This window comes from Magnolia sinica, chromosome 18 (assembly GCF_029962835.1).
Source record: "Magnolia sinica isolate HGM2019 chromosome 18, MsV1, whole genome shotgun sequence".
NCBI lineage: Eukaryota > Viridiplantae > Streptophyta > Magnoliopsida > Magnoliales > Magnoliaceae > Magnolia > Magnolia sinica.
This window is the reverse complement of record NC_080590.1, coordinates 21,117,391-21,133,564: the sequence shown is the minus strand read 5'-3', so window position 1 is coordinate 21,133,564 and position 16,174 is coordinate 21,117,391.

The following is a 16,174-nucleotide window of genomic DNA, read 5'->3' as shown; positions in this document are numbered from 1 at the left end:
ATGTAACACTTACTTTAGCCACTCTTTGCATCTAATGGTCCACAACAGTTCAATTACAAATGCAACATGGAATTACTTTTATGTTTGTGTTTAAATTTATAAGATGATGAATTAACACTTTTGGAATTTAATTGTTATTCCTGCCAGGTTTGTTGTCACTTCTTCTGTTGGTTACTCTTTAGGAATTGGTGTTAGCAAAAGGTGATATCACCCCCGGTATGTCGCTTGTGTTATCTTTGTCCTTAGCTGAACTGGAATTGTATATTTTTGCCTTCTACAGCTTAGTGCTTGATTTTGAGAGTGCAAAATTTAACTAGAGGAAGGGTTGCTTTTATGTAGGAAGTCATGTTTGCTTGAAATTAATTTGGGTCGTAAGGATGTGATTCATGTAACATTGAGGAGACTGTTACACGAATGTACATGTTAGGATTCGCTTCTCAGGTTGAAAAATGTTGTTACACACACACACACACACACACACACACACACACACACACACACTATTATCACTTTCATGAAATAGGACATGGAATACTAATGTAGTGTAAACCAATGATTTAAGATATATATTTAAAAGACATCCGAACCTGAGAGTGTAGGTTATCAGTTGGCATTGGAAAATGAAGATGAGGAAGAGATGGAGAGGTCTATTGTTGTTCAAGTGATGACAGCTTGTGTAACAGCTGTTGGGGAATACTGTCGCATAAACATGTTCAAACAACCGACTCATCATAGGGATGATGAGCGAGCGAAGTTTATCAACTCTATCATTCGGGCTAGTGACTGGGATTGTGTCACGCAACTCAGGATGAATCGAGAGATATTCTTTGAACTATGTACCAAGCTATGCGAGAAGACACAGCTGCGTGATACTCGTAATGTGAGTCTTGAAGAAAAATTAGTTATTTAATTCTCGATCGCCAAATCTGGCGCCGACAGCCTCCGTAGCACCCCATTCTCGACTCCCGGTACCTATTCGTCAGGTTCTGATCCTGGGATGCTACGAGGAAGATTTTCAACATCAGTTTGATTCGTAATAAGCATAACCAAAGGCATAACCCACAAACAACAACCAAAAACTTCATCACATTTCTACTATGATAAAAAAAACTTTACAAGTACAATGAGCATAAAGGGAAATACAATGATGATGAACAAAAACTCCAAAATGATCTGCTAAGTGCTCCTGCCTCAGTGCTGCTGCGAGCCAACGCCACCTATACGCAACGATTGTGCATAAGCTTATGAAAAGCTTAGAGGGTGGTGTAAGTATGTGCGTAAGGTAGTAGTTATGCAGTATCAGAGTAATGCGGAACATGCTGATAAATCCATGAATATCATTAGCCGTACCAAGGCTATGCGATGCAAGATATAAATGATGTCGGCCATACTAAGGCCATGCGATGCGAGATGCAAGCTTAAGCATACGAATCCTCATCTAAGTTCACATATCAATATAGCTAACTCTGGAATATCACCGGGTCTAGTACACTCTAAACCGGATTGCCGCCTCATCGCGCACAATAAGGTAAGTGGAAAAGACCTCACTATCCGCCTGCTAATATCGGGCTCGACTCATCAATAACGGACCCATTCCTCAAGCTGGTCAGACTTAGCCTAGTATTGCCCCCTCCTCTCGGGCGGGTAAGGCCACACCCCCTTCCAACCGACTACGACACAGTGGAAAGCGCAACCGTCTGGTAATCGGCACTCGGCACTCATGCACCCACTCGGTCTAGACGTTGGAGCAACCTCTTGGTACCATAAGGGTTTAGGGACTTTCACCCAGGGATATCTATAGCACCCCATGTAGAACAAGATTTTCGGTATCCAATCCTGCCAACCACGATACGCCTGTGGAGGCTACGGCCCTAATGTCGCTAGGGCGTATGGTAACCATGTCACACAATGTGAATGCATGAATCACACTATCCAGTCATGCAGAAATCCTGCGCGTGTCGTGCGCTCATGTAGGGCAACACCGCCTATCCAGGAGCCTCTAAACAATCTGCCCGAAGGCATATGCTATGATCAGTCATTTCTCATATCAAGCATACATATGATGCGTATGATCATGAATCATGGAACTATACTAATCATGTTATGAAGTAATGCATTATCCTTACAACGCAGATGGCCTAGACGGCCTACACACAACGAGTACAGGCCTATCAATGGGCCCTAGGGAGAGTCGTAATGTGGACGTTTAACCAACATTTAAACGTGCAATGTGGACGTCAAACCAACATTGCTCCCAAGGCACGACTGTCATAAACATCATTACATAAACCATGTTGGGATCACACATTGCAATGGACCTTAGGTACATCCCATTGGGCCTTAAATACATCAAATGGGCCAAATCACATGGGCCTTATATTCATCAAGTGGGCCACATCAATGGGCCGCACCAATGGGCCTTATGTACATTGCAATGGGCCATAACCCGTGGGCCTTAGAATGCATCAAATGGGCCTAATCTCATGGGTCTTATGTGTATCAAATGGGCCACACCAATTGGGCCTTATATGTACATCAAATGGGCCTCAACCCATAGGCCCCAATACATCTTAATGGGCCTTAACCCATGGGCCCCTAATACATCAAATGGGCCTTAACCCATGGGTCACAAATACATCTAATGGGCCTTACAACGTGCCAAGGTGGGGTCCACTTGGACTATGGATCTGGCTCATTCCCCAACCCCTGATATAAAATGAGCCTTTAAAATGGTTGGGTGGATGGGATGCAGCACATGCATCATGGTGGGTCCCACTGTCATTGGACAGTGTGCATAAAACACATGCATCACCGTGAGCTCCACCGTCCGCTGGACGGTGTGAATAAAACTGATACATCATGGTGGGTTCCACCGTCCACAGCCGTGGACGGTTTTGCAACACATGCAATAATGGTGGGTTCCACGTGTGTGGCCCACCATAATATTTTCCCACCATCCAACCTGTTGACAAGGTCACACGGACCTGAGTGAAAGGAAAAACACAAATTTCATCTTGATCCAAAACTTCTGTGGCCCACAAAATAGTTTCAATGGCAGAAATTAAATATTACTTTTTCCTGCAGTGTGGGCCACCTGAGCTGTGGATGGAGCTGAAATTTGGAGGGGGCCCACTGCTGGGAGTGGCCTACCTCGTGAACGGGTTGGATGACAAATAAACATCAAGGTGGGGCCCACGGCTAGAGCCGTGGGTGCTGTCCGTCCGCCCGTCCGCCCGAGCACTGGTGCGCAGGTAGTGCCACAGCAGCAGCGCCTGCTGCTGCTGTTATATATATATATATATATTTATTTTCTGATTCCTGTGGTTTTTCACAGGTGGGGTCCACATCTTGAGAATCCACTCCGTCTAATGGCCCTCCATAGCTCAAGACAAGCAAAACAAGCCCAATATTGGACATATTTCGGCATATAAAAATATCAGGGAAGGTTTCAATGGTGAAAACCACCATTTGATATGGTATGGCCCGCCAGAGCCTCGGATTGACTCTGTTTTTCGGTTCAACGCCTGAACTGAGGTTGAGAAGGGAATGGATGGCGTGGATTGAATACATGCATCAAGGTGAGGCCTACACAAACAACCCACCCAAGAAGCTTGTGAACCAAGCTAATATTTGTGTTTACCAATCCACGTCCAGCGTCCAAGGACGCTGGATGGTCTGGCCGTGCAAGGTGGGCCACCAATGATGGATGGTGTGCGTACAACACACATGAAGTGGGTCCCACTTATAGACGGCCTAGAAAAAATACATACTTCATGGTGGGGTCCAACCGAGTGGGCCATACAACCACATCATCATCACTAAAGAAAACATAAAAAGAGAGGGAGAGGGAGAGAAAGAGAGTGGGACACGCATGATGGAGGGACCCCGGCACTATGGGCCGTCCTTTCAATGATCTATAACATAAATTAAGTGGTCATTACATGTGGGCCCATTAAATCGAAATCCAACGGTGGAGATCCCTTCTCCACTAAATTAGACGGTCTAGATGACCCTAAGTATGCAAGGAAAATAAACATCATGATGGGGTCCATGGAGAATGGCCCCATCATGGAATGATCATGATGATCCAAGTGGGCCATCGGCCACATCTTAGGGTCCAAAGTGAGATCCAAACCATTGATCGGTTGGCCTCACTTGACCCATCTTAAAAATATTAAAACTACCCTATCAAAGCACCCACTGCTTGATCTTCTTGCTCCCTTGGCTTCCTTAGCTCCTTAGCTTTGATTCTAACAGAGGAGATGAGGCTTGGATGGTTGAGATGGGAGATGAAGGGGTAGGAAAGTGGGCCACCTTTGATGCTTGAGAATGCTTGGAAAGGCTCATACGTATGGATTTTCTCTTGCTTGGGAGAGTTTGAAAATGAGAGAGAGACTTGTAAAGGGAGAGAGAATGATGGTATGGGACTTTTTGACTTTTGTGGCTAATGGTATAAGAGAAGGTATAGGCTTGTAAGATCTTTTAGACTTTTGTGGTTGCTTGGGAATGGGTGAAAGGTGATGTATACTTGACATGTACTTGACCCTTGATGGGATTGATTGATGGATTGAGGTGACATGTCATAGGGATTCTCTCGGGTTTTGCAACGAGCGGCGTTTTTCTCGCACTGAACGCTGGCCCATATCTCCTGACCAGGGTATCGCCTCGGTGCACGAGTTGCGGCATAGGAACCGCGGCGACGGCGCGGTCGCTAAGGTATCAGTCTCGGGTTGAGTCGACTCGGGTTGACGGCATGTGAATCAGGGTCGCGCACAAATGCCGGTTAAGGGTCGAAGGTTGCCGAAATTTGACCGAGAAGATCACGGAAGCCTATGGAATGGTATGGACTAAGACACGGGGATTACGGCTCTCCCCACCTAATAAAAATTTCATCCTCAAAATTTACACAATCATCGCAACTAGACATAACTCATGAGGGAGAAGAAACATAACATCACTATATAAAATCTGAGATAAAATACAAAATACAACACATAATCAACCATCAAAGAGATGGGGATAACGCTCACGAATCTCGGCCTCGCTCTCCCAAGAAGCCTCCTCAACAGAATGGTGACTCCACTGAACCTTCACCAATAGAATGATCTTGGTCTGGAGGACCTGCTTCTTCCGATCAAGGATACGGACTGGCTGCTCAATGTAGGAAGCGTCCTCCCGAACCTCTAACGGCTGCCAATCTATAATAGGAAAGATGTCTGACCCACACTTCCTCAACATAGAGACATGGAACACACTGTGAACGCCAGACAGTTGAGATGGTAAGGCAAGCCGATAGGCCATGGTTCCAACGTGCCCAGTGATCTCAAAAGGTCCTATGAATCTCGAGGCAAGCTTGACCTTCGCTCCAAATTGAACTATGCCCTTCATGGGCGAGACCTTGAGATACACATGGTCCCCTACATCAAAATCCAAGGGACATCGCCGACGATCAGTAAAACTCTTCTACCGGCTCTGAGTTGTGCGCATCCTCTGCCTGATGATATCAATAGCCTCTGATGTCTCCTTCACAAGCTCGGGACCTAGGAGACGACGCTCTCCAACCTCGGTCCAACAACTCGGTGATCTGCATGGTCTGCCATATAGTGCCTCAAAAGGAGTCATGCCGATGATCGCCTGATAGCTGTTATTGTACGCGAACTGAGCCAATCGTAGATACTCATCCCAGCTATCCCCAAAATCAATCGCACAGCCCAAGCATATCCTCAAGGATCTGGTTGACCCTCTCGGTCCGCCCATCGGTCTGCGGATGATACGCGGTCCTGAGCTGCAAATCAGTCCCCATCGCTCTCTGAAGCTCTCCCAAAACTCTGAGACATAAACCTCGGGTCTCGGTCGAAATGATCGAGACTAGAACGCCATGTAGTCTCACAATATCCTCAATAAATAATCTCGTAAGCCGGTCCAAAGGCTAAGTCGCACGTATCGCAATAAAATGTGCCGACTTCGTCGGACGATCCACGACAACCCGGATGGCGTCATGACCGCTCCTAGTCCTCGGTAAAACCATAATGAAATATGCCGACACGTGCTCCCACTTCCATATTGGGACACTTAACGACCGTAATAGACCAGGGGGTCTCGATGATCGGCCTTGACACGCCGGTACTGTCACACTCGGCCACAAAATTGACAATATGGTGCTTCATCCTTACCCAAAAATACTGCCTCCTCATATTATGTTACATCTTCGTGAAGCCTGAGTGGATAGTAAATCTCGATCGGTGTGCCTCGGTCAATACATCTCTATGCAACTTTGGAACGTTCGGAATACACAATCGGCCTCTGAAATGAAGTCTACCATCAGAACTAATCTGCTAATCTGCCTACTCCTTGAATGTGGTCTCTGCTCGGCAACCTTGTAACGACTCATCTGTTTGCTAAGCCTAATCACCTTTGCAATAAGAGAGGGTTGAAATGACATGCTCGATAACTATACAATAGTAGACTGCAAACCAAACTCAAATTCATACTCTGCTATATCCTCGAGTATCATCCACTCCTTGACCATCATATGTGCCAGCAGGTCCCGTGGCTAATGGCTAAGAGCATCCGCCACCATATTTGCCTTCCAAGGGTGGTATTGGAGATCAAAATCATAGTCCTTCAAGAGCTCCATCTAGTGCCTCTGCCTCATGTTCAACTCAGACTGCGAGAAGAGGTACTTCAAGCTCTTGTGGTCAGAAAAGAGCTCGAACCTAACCCCATAAAGATAGTGTCTTCACACCTTTAGTGCGAAGACAACTGCAGCCAGCTCTAAATCATGCGTGGGGTAGTTCAGCTCATGAACCTAGAGCTGACGAGACACGAAGGCCACTAGTCTCCCGTGCTGCATCAGGACAGCACCCAAACCAATATGCGAGGCAAGGGTGAATACAATAAATCCATCACTTCCAGAGGGAAGAGTGAGGACAGGAGCGGACGTGAGGCGGTCCTTCAACTCCATAAATGCTCGCTCACAGGCGTCGATCCAATTAAACTCTGCATTCTTCTGGGTCAACCTGGTTAACGGGGCTGCAATACGAGAGAAGCCCTAAATGAAACGCCGGTAGTAGCCCGCAAAACCAAGGAAACTATGGATCTCGGACGGGTTCGTGGGTTGACCCCATTGACGCACTTCTTTAACCTTTGAGGGGTCCACTGCGACACCCTCCCTCGTCACCACATGACCGAGGAACTTCACCTCCTCCTGCCAGAACTCGCACTTCTCTAGCTTCGCATAGAGCTGGTGTGCGCGGAGGGTCTGCAACGTAACCTCCAGATGCTGCTCGTGCTCCTCACGGGTCCTCGAATAGATCAGAATGTCGTCGATGAAGACTACAACAAACTGATCGAGATAAGGGCGGAAGACCTCGTTCATTAACTGCATGAACACTACGGGCGTATTGGTCAGTCTAAAGGACATGACCCAAAACTCGAAATGACCATAACGCGTCCTAAATGCTGTCTTCAGAATGTCCTCCTCTCGGACCCGAATCTGATGATAACCAGAACGCAAGTCGATCTTTAAAAAGAACTGCGCACCCTGCAGCTGATCAAACAAATCATCAATCATCGGGAGCGAATACTTGTTCTTGATTGTGACTTTGTTGAGCTCATGGTAATCCACACAGAGCCTCAACATGCCATCCTTCTTCTTCACGAAGAGTATCGGCGCTCCCCACGGTGAACTGCTCAAATGAATAAAGCCTAACTCGCGCAACTCCTCCAACTACTTCTGCAGTTCCCGCAACTCCAACGGCATCATACGGTACGGGGCCTTCGAAATAGGCACAGTACCAGGCACGAGATCAATCTGAAACTCAGTGAGTCGGCGAGGCGGTAATCCTGAAAATCCTCTGAAACACATCGAAAAAATCACAAACCACAGACACCGGTCGATGCTCACCGCTATGGGCTCCTCTATGATACATGACATTAAACAAGACAACGGCTCTCCTCTCGGGCTCAAGAATGAATCTGGAACTACAACAAGCCGGTATACAAAACGTAATCGCTTCTCGCGGAACAATCCAATATGGCGTGGTACTCGGCAAGCCAATCTATGCCATGATGACGTCGAACTCGGACATCGACAATGAAACAAGTTGGCGGGCAAAAAGATATCCCTAACTAAACGGGCAAGACGAGCAAAATCAGCTCAACACTGCAGTCTTTCCCAAGGGAGTCGACACAGTCAACCCCTCACGAGCAGACTCCAATGGCAAACCATTCGATCAAAAACTCTCGGCCACAAAAGAATGCGATGCACTAGAATCAAATAACACACATGCAATGCATGCAAATACTGGAAGTATACCCTCAACGACTCCTCCTAATGTCTGCGGGTCCTGCTGAGCTGCATAAAACCTAACCTGAGCCAGCTGGGAGATTCCCGTCATTCTTGGTCGCCCATTCCTTGCCACTTCAAATGCAATTATCAATTGCAGGAATGGTGTCATGAGTATGTTTTTTGGGAATATGACATTAGAAATGAATATCTTTTTCAACACGGCCAGACGGATAGAGGAAAATGACGATATCTACGATATTAACATGATCGATACTTTCGTGGATGACAGGACACCCCTTACCTTATCCTCTGATCCTCTAGAGACGTGCCTGGCCCACTCCCATGAGTTTGATGATGACATAATTAGGGAGACATGTGCCATGCTTGATGCGGTACCGGTACTTGAAGTTAACCGGTGGAGGCCACAATTTGAAGAGTTACCCCAAACTGATGAAGTGCCTCTACCGTCTAACCTCAAGCCACCGAAGCTTGACCTAAAACCTTTGCCCTCTGATTTAAAATATGCATACTTAGGTCAAGATGAGACATACCCGGTGGTGATTTCTGCCCACCTTGAGAAAGAATAAGAGAGTATGCTCATATCTACTCTCCTGGAGCATAAGGGAGCCCTTGGATGGACAATCGCGGACCTCAAGGGAATCGACCCCTCGATTTGTGCTCACCGCATATATCTTAAGGATAATGCGAAGACCGTTCGAAAACCACAACATAGACTAAATCCAAACATGAAGGAAGTGGTTAAGGCCAAGGTTCTTAAACTATTGGATGTGGGTATCATATACCCTATATCTGATAGTCAATGGGTGAGTCCAACTCAGGTGGTTCCTAAAAAGTCTGGGATCACCATCGTAGCCAATGCCAATAATGAACTCGTGCCGACTAGAGTCACTACTGGTTAGAGGATGTGCATTGACTACAGAAAATTAAATACCGTCACGAGGAAAGACCACTTTCCTTTGCCCTTCATTGATCAGATCTTGGAAAGGTTAGCTGGTCATTCCTATTATAATTTCCTTGACAGGTATTCGGGCTACAACCAGATAGAGATCGCCCCTGAAGATCAAGAAAAGACTACGTTTACATGTCCATACGGCACCTTTGCTGACCAAAGGATGCCGTTTGGATATGTAATGCTCCTTCCACCTTCCAGCGATGTATGAGGAGCATATTTTCTGACATGGTAGGGCAATATTTAGAGGTCTTCATGGACGATTTCTCTATCTTCGGTCCATCTTTCAGCGAGTGCTTAGAAAGTCTTAAATGTGTGCTGAAAAGATGTCAAGAAAAGAACTTGGTACTTAATTGGGAGAAGTGTCATTTCATGGTTCAGAAGGGAATTGTCCTTGGACACATTATTTCATCCAAAGGAATCGAGGTGGATAAGGCAAAAATTGATCTTATCTCTAACTTACCTCCACCCAAGAACATAAGGGACGTACGATCCTTCCTAGGACACATCGGGTTTTACAGAAGATTCATAAAGGACTTTAGTCTCATCTCTCGTCCTCTATGTAATCTACTTCAAAAGGATACACCAAATGAGTGGACCAAGCCATATTAGGAAGCTTTCACTAAGCTTAAAGGGATGTTGACTAGTGCACCTATCATATAGCCACCCGATTGGAGCATTCTTTTTGAACTTATGTGCGATGGGTCTGATTATGCTCTTGGGGCAGTTCTAGGCCAGAGAAAAGATAAGAAACCATACGTTATTCATTATGCGAGTAAGATTTTAAATCCTGCCCAAGTGAACTACTCGACTACGGAAAAGGAACTCTTAGCCGTAGTGTTCGCCTTGGACAAATTTAGGTCCTACTTGATTGGATCCAAGATCATTATTTACACTGATCACGCAGCGCTTAAGTATCTTCTGTCTAAGAATGATGCTAAGCCCCGCCTGATACGATGGATCCTCCTACTCCAGGAATTTGACCTAGAGATAAAAGATAAAAAAGGAGTAGAGAACGTAGTGGCTGACCATCTTTCTCGCCTTAATCCCTCTGATTCCTTTGAGACGACGCAGATTAATGACATGTTCCCTGATGAACAGTTGTTCAGAGTCTCCCATTCGCCTTGGTTCGCTGATATCGCTAATTATCTTGCCACAGGTTCCATACCGACACATTGGACTGCGCAAGATAAGAAGAAATTTTTCACCAAGGTGCGCAACTTCTTCTGGGATGATCCATACTTGTTTAAATATTGCCCAGACCAAATCTTGAGGAGATGTGTGCCAGACGATGAGCATCAGAGTGTCATCTCCTTCTGTCACTCACAGGCCTGTGGTGGTCACTTTTCTGTAAAAAAAGACCATGACAAAAATTCTGCAGTGTGGCTTCTATTGGCCCACTATGTTCAAGGACACTCATGAGTTTTGCAGAGCTTGTGAGCATTGTCAGAAATTGGGAGTATTATCCCGTCGAAATATGATGCCCTTGAATCCCATTCTTATCATAGAGGCATTTGATTGCTGGGGCATCGATTTCATGGGGCCATTCCCCCAATCTTTTGGAAATTTATATATTTTGCTTGCCGTAGACTATGTCACTAAATGGGTTGAAGCGATTCCGTGTTGAACTAATGACCATTGCACGGTCATTAAATTCCTGAAAGAAAACATCATTTCCCGATTTGGAACGCCTCGAGCTATCATTAGTGATGGGGGCTCACACTTTTGTAATAGACCATTTGAGAGTTTAATGAAGAAATACGGTATCTCTCATAAGGTGAGCACCCCATACCACCCACAGACCAGCGGGCAAGTTGAGATTTCCAATAGGGAGATCAAACACATTTTGGAAAAAGCGGTTAACCCTGACCATAAGGGTTGGTCAATTCGATTGACCGATGCCTTATGGGCGTACCTTACTGCTTTTAAAACCCCTATTGGAATGTCTCCCTTTAGACTTATTTATGGGAAAGCTTGCCACTTGCCTGTGGAGTTGGAACATAGAGCTTACTAGGCGATCAAAAGTTTGAATTTCAATTTGGACAACGCTGGCTCGCTACGCAAACTTCAGTTAAATGAACTCGAAGAAATTCGGAACGACGCTTATGAGAACTCGAGAATTTACAAGGACAAGATGAAGGCGTTTCATGACCAACATATTTTACGAAAATCATTCACGCCAGGCCAGAAAGTCCTCTTGTATAACTCTCGATTACATCTCTTTCCGGGTAAGCTTCGATCTCATTGGATCGGCCCTTTTACTGTTATCACTGCTTACTCTCATGGGGCCGTCGAGATAAGAGACCCCGACAATGGCAAGGAGTTTAAAGTAAATGGACATCGCTTAAAGCCATTTGTCGAGAAATTTGATTCAGAGGACATGTCCATGCCTCTGACTGATCCTGTTTACCAGGAATGATCTCCTAGTCTGATGGAGGTATAGGTAGGTTTTCTGTTTGCATAGGACTAGGGTAGTTGCTTTGGTCTGGCTGAAGACGTTAAACTTAGCACTCTTAGGAGGCAACCCAGCTTTTCAATTCATTCATTTTCCTAGTTAGTTAGTTCTATGTTTGTGGGTAACATTACTGCAAACCCTCACGAGACTACAACTCGTCCACTAGGGGCAACCTAGGGGTTTAAAGGCTTGTTACATATGTTAAATGCAATCGAGAGCACCTGCGAAAGTGGTATAGGTAGGATCTGTTTTGTGATTTTATTTTATTTTTTTTGTTATTTTGCTTTTGTTGATTTCCCTCTTGTGCTGACTCGCTTTTACGTTGATATTTTTGAGAAAGCCTCTTGATTCTCCATCCAGGTACTATCTTTCCATCACTCCTCTTTCATTTTCGTTGTCCCATATGCATTGTATGCTTATTTCGTTTACATTGAGGGCAATGTAGATTTTAGGTTGGGGGTGGGAGATTAGGTAACCTAATCAATGTTTTCTTGGTCTTGAGCAAAAATATTGTGAAATTTTTTCAAAAATTTTCTAAAATTTCTTGTAAATTCGATGTGATTTTGACGGCCATCTTTGATTTAGAATTACAGGATACGGAATGTTGGTGATTTACTACTCTTGAACTTAGTTATCTGTTAGATTTCACAGTTAAGTTCGAACTGTTAATCCATGATTTGAAGTTTTAAACATTGATTGAGTCATGACTTCACATGCCACATCTCGCTTACACATTGAGGTTTCAGTTTGATATTAAAGGATTAACTTGGTGATCACTAAACTTGAAAGGAACTAACCTGAGAAATTGAAAGGATTAGGCGAATGGTCTTCACCATAGGTCTGCTCCCTATAGGTATAGATTTAATTCGCCATGGATGATACGTAAAAAAAAATAATAATAAATAAATAAACAAATAAATAAATAAAAACAGATACCTTTGGAAAATGTTGGGCAAATAATCTTCACCATGGGTTTGCTCCCTATAGGTGAGGACTTGATTCCTCTCCTTGGAGTTGCTTTTGATTAAAAAAAATTAAAAAAAAAAAAAAAAAAACTGGAAGAAGGAAAAGCTGATCTGTAAGGCAAGTTCTGGCTCACGTTTTGGTTGTCTTGAATGCGCATTCAATCACCAATGATATCCTAAAATAACAGATTGAATCTTAATGATCGATAAGCCGAGATTACACTCTACACTCATGGAACTCAATGTTTGGAATTCTTCTAATTGATGGATGAATACTTTGAACTTGATTATGAAGTTTACAGTGTGTTTGAGTCTAGGAGAGAATAATGCCCAACATTTATGAATCTTAGATTTCTCGTATCTGAATCATTTTTCAAGATTTCACTCGGTTGCATAGAAATTGCCCTGTAGTTCTCAACTTATTTTTCACATATTTTGCTCGGGACTAGCAAAATGCTAGTTGGGAGTTGTGTTGAGGGTCAAATATTACATATTAGACCCCGGTTTTTGCTTGGAATTACGAGCATGATACTGTTTAACGCCCGATCTTAACCGTGTTTGTGATGCAGGGTGTAATTGCGAGCATATGACCGAAAAGGATGCTAAAAGCATAGAATTAATGCTCAGAATTCATGAAGGCAAGGGACGGACTCCATGGGACCAAAATCAACGGATTTACACGCCAGGGATCTGAGAAGATCAAGCCGTTCATGTTAAAAAGGCCTGAAATTGGTCCAGAATGCAAGATCACAGGGTTCCCGCCATCAGATTGACACGAGACTTCATACATGGGATGTGAGCCATAAATCAACCGTACATATTAAATTTAAACCATTGAAGATCTCGGGAAGTGGGCCAACGGACAGATCAGCCCATAGATCTGTGAATTGGGGCCCACCTGATATCTGGATCTGCCTCAATGTTGGTCTCAACTCATTAAATGAGCTGACAAAGCAGATGAGTGGAGCGGATTTCTTATGAGCATCAACGTGGGACCCACTTTGAGGAGTGGGGGTGCATACTAGCTGTGCACTTTCAGTGCACCGAACCGATGGAATCGGTCAGCAGACGCTGACGCGATTTCCGTTTTCAAAACAGAGACAGCGTTCGCTGTTCACAACAGGGAGTTGCGCTCAACTCCTGGTGGGCCACCATCATCATGACTTTCGATGATCCACACCGTTCATTAGATTCATGAGGTGAAACCGACCGTTCCCTTATCTACAGACAGAATTCTGCAGTTATTTGGTGTCCCTGAAGGATCCAAACGGAAGATGGACGGCGAACTGAATAAGTCCGTGGGCCGCATCAAAAGGAAATTAAAACCACTCATGTCCATCTAGTTTTTCAAGAGCAATGCAATGAACGGAGTGGATTTGGCAAAAGAGCAGTGAAGTGGGACCCACCATGTACACAGCGTAAGATTTATGCAGGCGTCCGTCCGGAGAAAATCAGAATTTTCGGGTTGTTATGCATCCATCAGGAGGATCGGATAGCCAATCCGAACCGTCTACGTGAAGTACAAGCTAGGGCTGACCGTATCCATGGTGGCAGGCGCGATGATCGGAACGAACGGCATCCTAATTGTCATTCCAAACTCAACCCTTTACGCGTTTCTCGCTGCGAGAAACAGAGCCAGCTGTTTGCATTAGATCCAGCTTCTGCCGACTTCCTATCCCTATAAAAAAAGAGAAAAGAATGTGAGAGGGGCAGATCCCACGGCAGTGAATAAGAAGGACGGCTGGAAGGAGCTACACCTACGGCTAGAGAGAGACAGAGAAAGAGAGACAGGGAGAGAGAATTTTTATGTTTTGCTATTTTTCGTTCTTTGCTGTTGAGAGATCTAGTCCATCCATGTGTAGCTAAACCTCTTAGCTAGGGCTAAGAGGTGAAGCTTGTGGCGTGATGGGAGCTTCTATAGGTTTGATTTAAACTGAACTGATTGACTCTAGTTTGATTTAAGAAATTCTTTTAGTCATTAATGGTTTGTTGTGATTTAAATTACAGTAGATCTGTGATGGCTTGAATAATTCCTTTCCTTTTATTTTGATGTTCGGAAACCCTATTGTTCGCCATCGTCTCATAGACATGGTTGGATGATGGAATCCTTCCTAACACTCATACATCTTTTAGTTGGTTATGGATTGGTCTAAGTTCTGTTGTTTACCTTGTCTCTTAGGCATGGATTTGTGATGGAATCATACCTAATTCTTATACCTTTCATCTCTTGAAAACTATATCAAGTAAGTTCAGTATAATATCCATGAAGCAGGCATAAGATCTCCCTGATCTCTACAAGTGGATCCTCTGAATCCCTAGTTCCCTTTCTCTGAATTCTTTAAGTTTAGATTAATATTTCACCATTATTCCTCAAATCACAATTGGTTTAGATTTCATCTTAGTCTAGTTCTAGATCCATTTAGTTTCAGATTACGTATAGGTTTCAATCTTGGGGGTTGCAAAAACTTGTTCACACCCCAAGTGCGGGGTTGTGATGTAGTAATAAACTCGGTAAGACCGAGGTCGTCACCACCGGTATGTCTCATCTTGACCTAAGTATACATATTTTAAATCAGAGGGTAAAGGTTTTAGGTCAAGCTTCGGTGGCTTGAGGTTAGACGGTAGAGGCACTTCATCAGTTTGGGGTAACTCTTCAAATTGTGGCCTCCACCGGTTAACTTCAAGTACCGGTACCGCATCAAGCATGGCACACGTCTCCCTAATTATGTCATCATCAAACTCATGGGAGTGGGCCAGGCACGTCTCTAGAGGATCAGAGGATAAGGTAAGGGGTGTCCTGTCATCCACGAAAGTATCGATCATGTTAATATCGTAGATATTGTCATCTTCCTCTATCCGTCTAGCCGTGTTGAAAAAGATATTCATTTCTAATGTCATATTCCCGAAAGACATACTCATGACACCATTCCCGTAATTGATAATTGCGTTTGAAGTGGCAAGGAATGGGCGACCAAGAATGACGGGAATCTGAGTGCTTGTGTTACCGATGGGTTCGGTATCCAGGATGATGAAATCAACTGGGTAGTAAAATCGATCAACCTGGACCAACACATCCTCAATTATCCCTCTTGGTATACGAACAGAGCGATCAACAAGTTGTAGTGTGGTTAAGGTGGGTTTTAATTCACCTAAGCCTAACTATTTGTATACCGAGTAGGGGATAAGATTAACGCTCGCTCCTAAGTCAAGAAGTGCGTGATCAATTCGATAGTCCCCAATTACACATGATATGGTTGGGCTACCGGGGTCTTTGAATTTTTGCGGCACATCTTGCTTTAGGATGGCACTCACTTTCTCAGTCAGGAAGATTTTCTTTTGAATATTTTGCCGTCTTTTGGTCGTACATAAGTTTTTCAGGAATTTGACATATGAAGGTATTTGTTTCACGGCATCAAGTAGTGGAATGTTGACCTTCACTTGTTTCAACACCTCTAGAATATCCTGAGAGTTAGAGAGCGATTTTGGTGCAACCA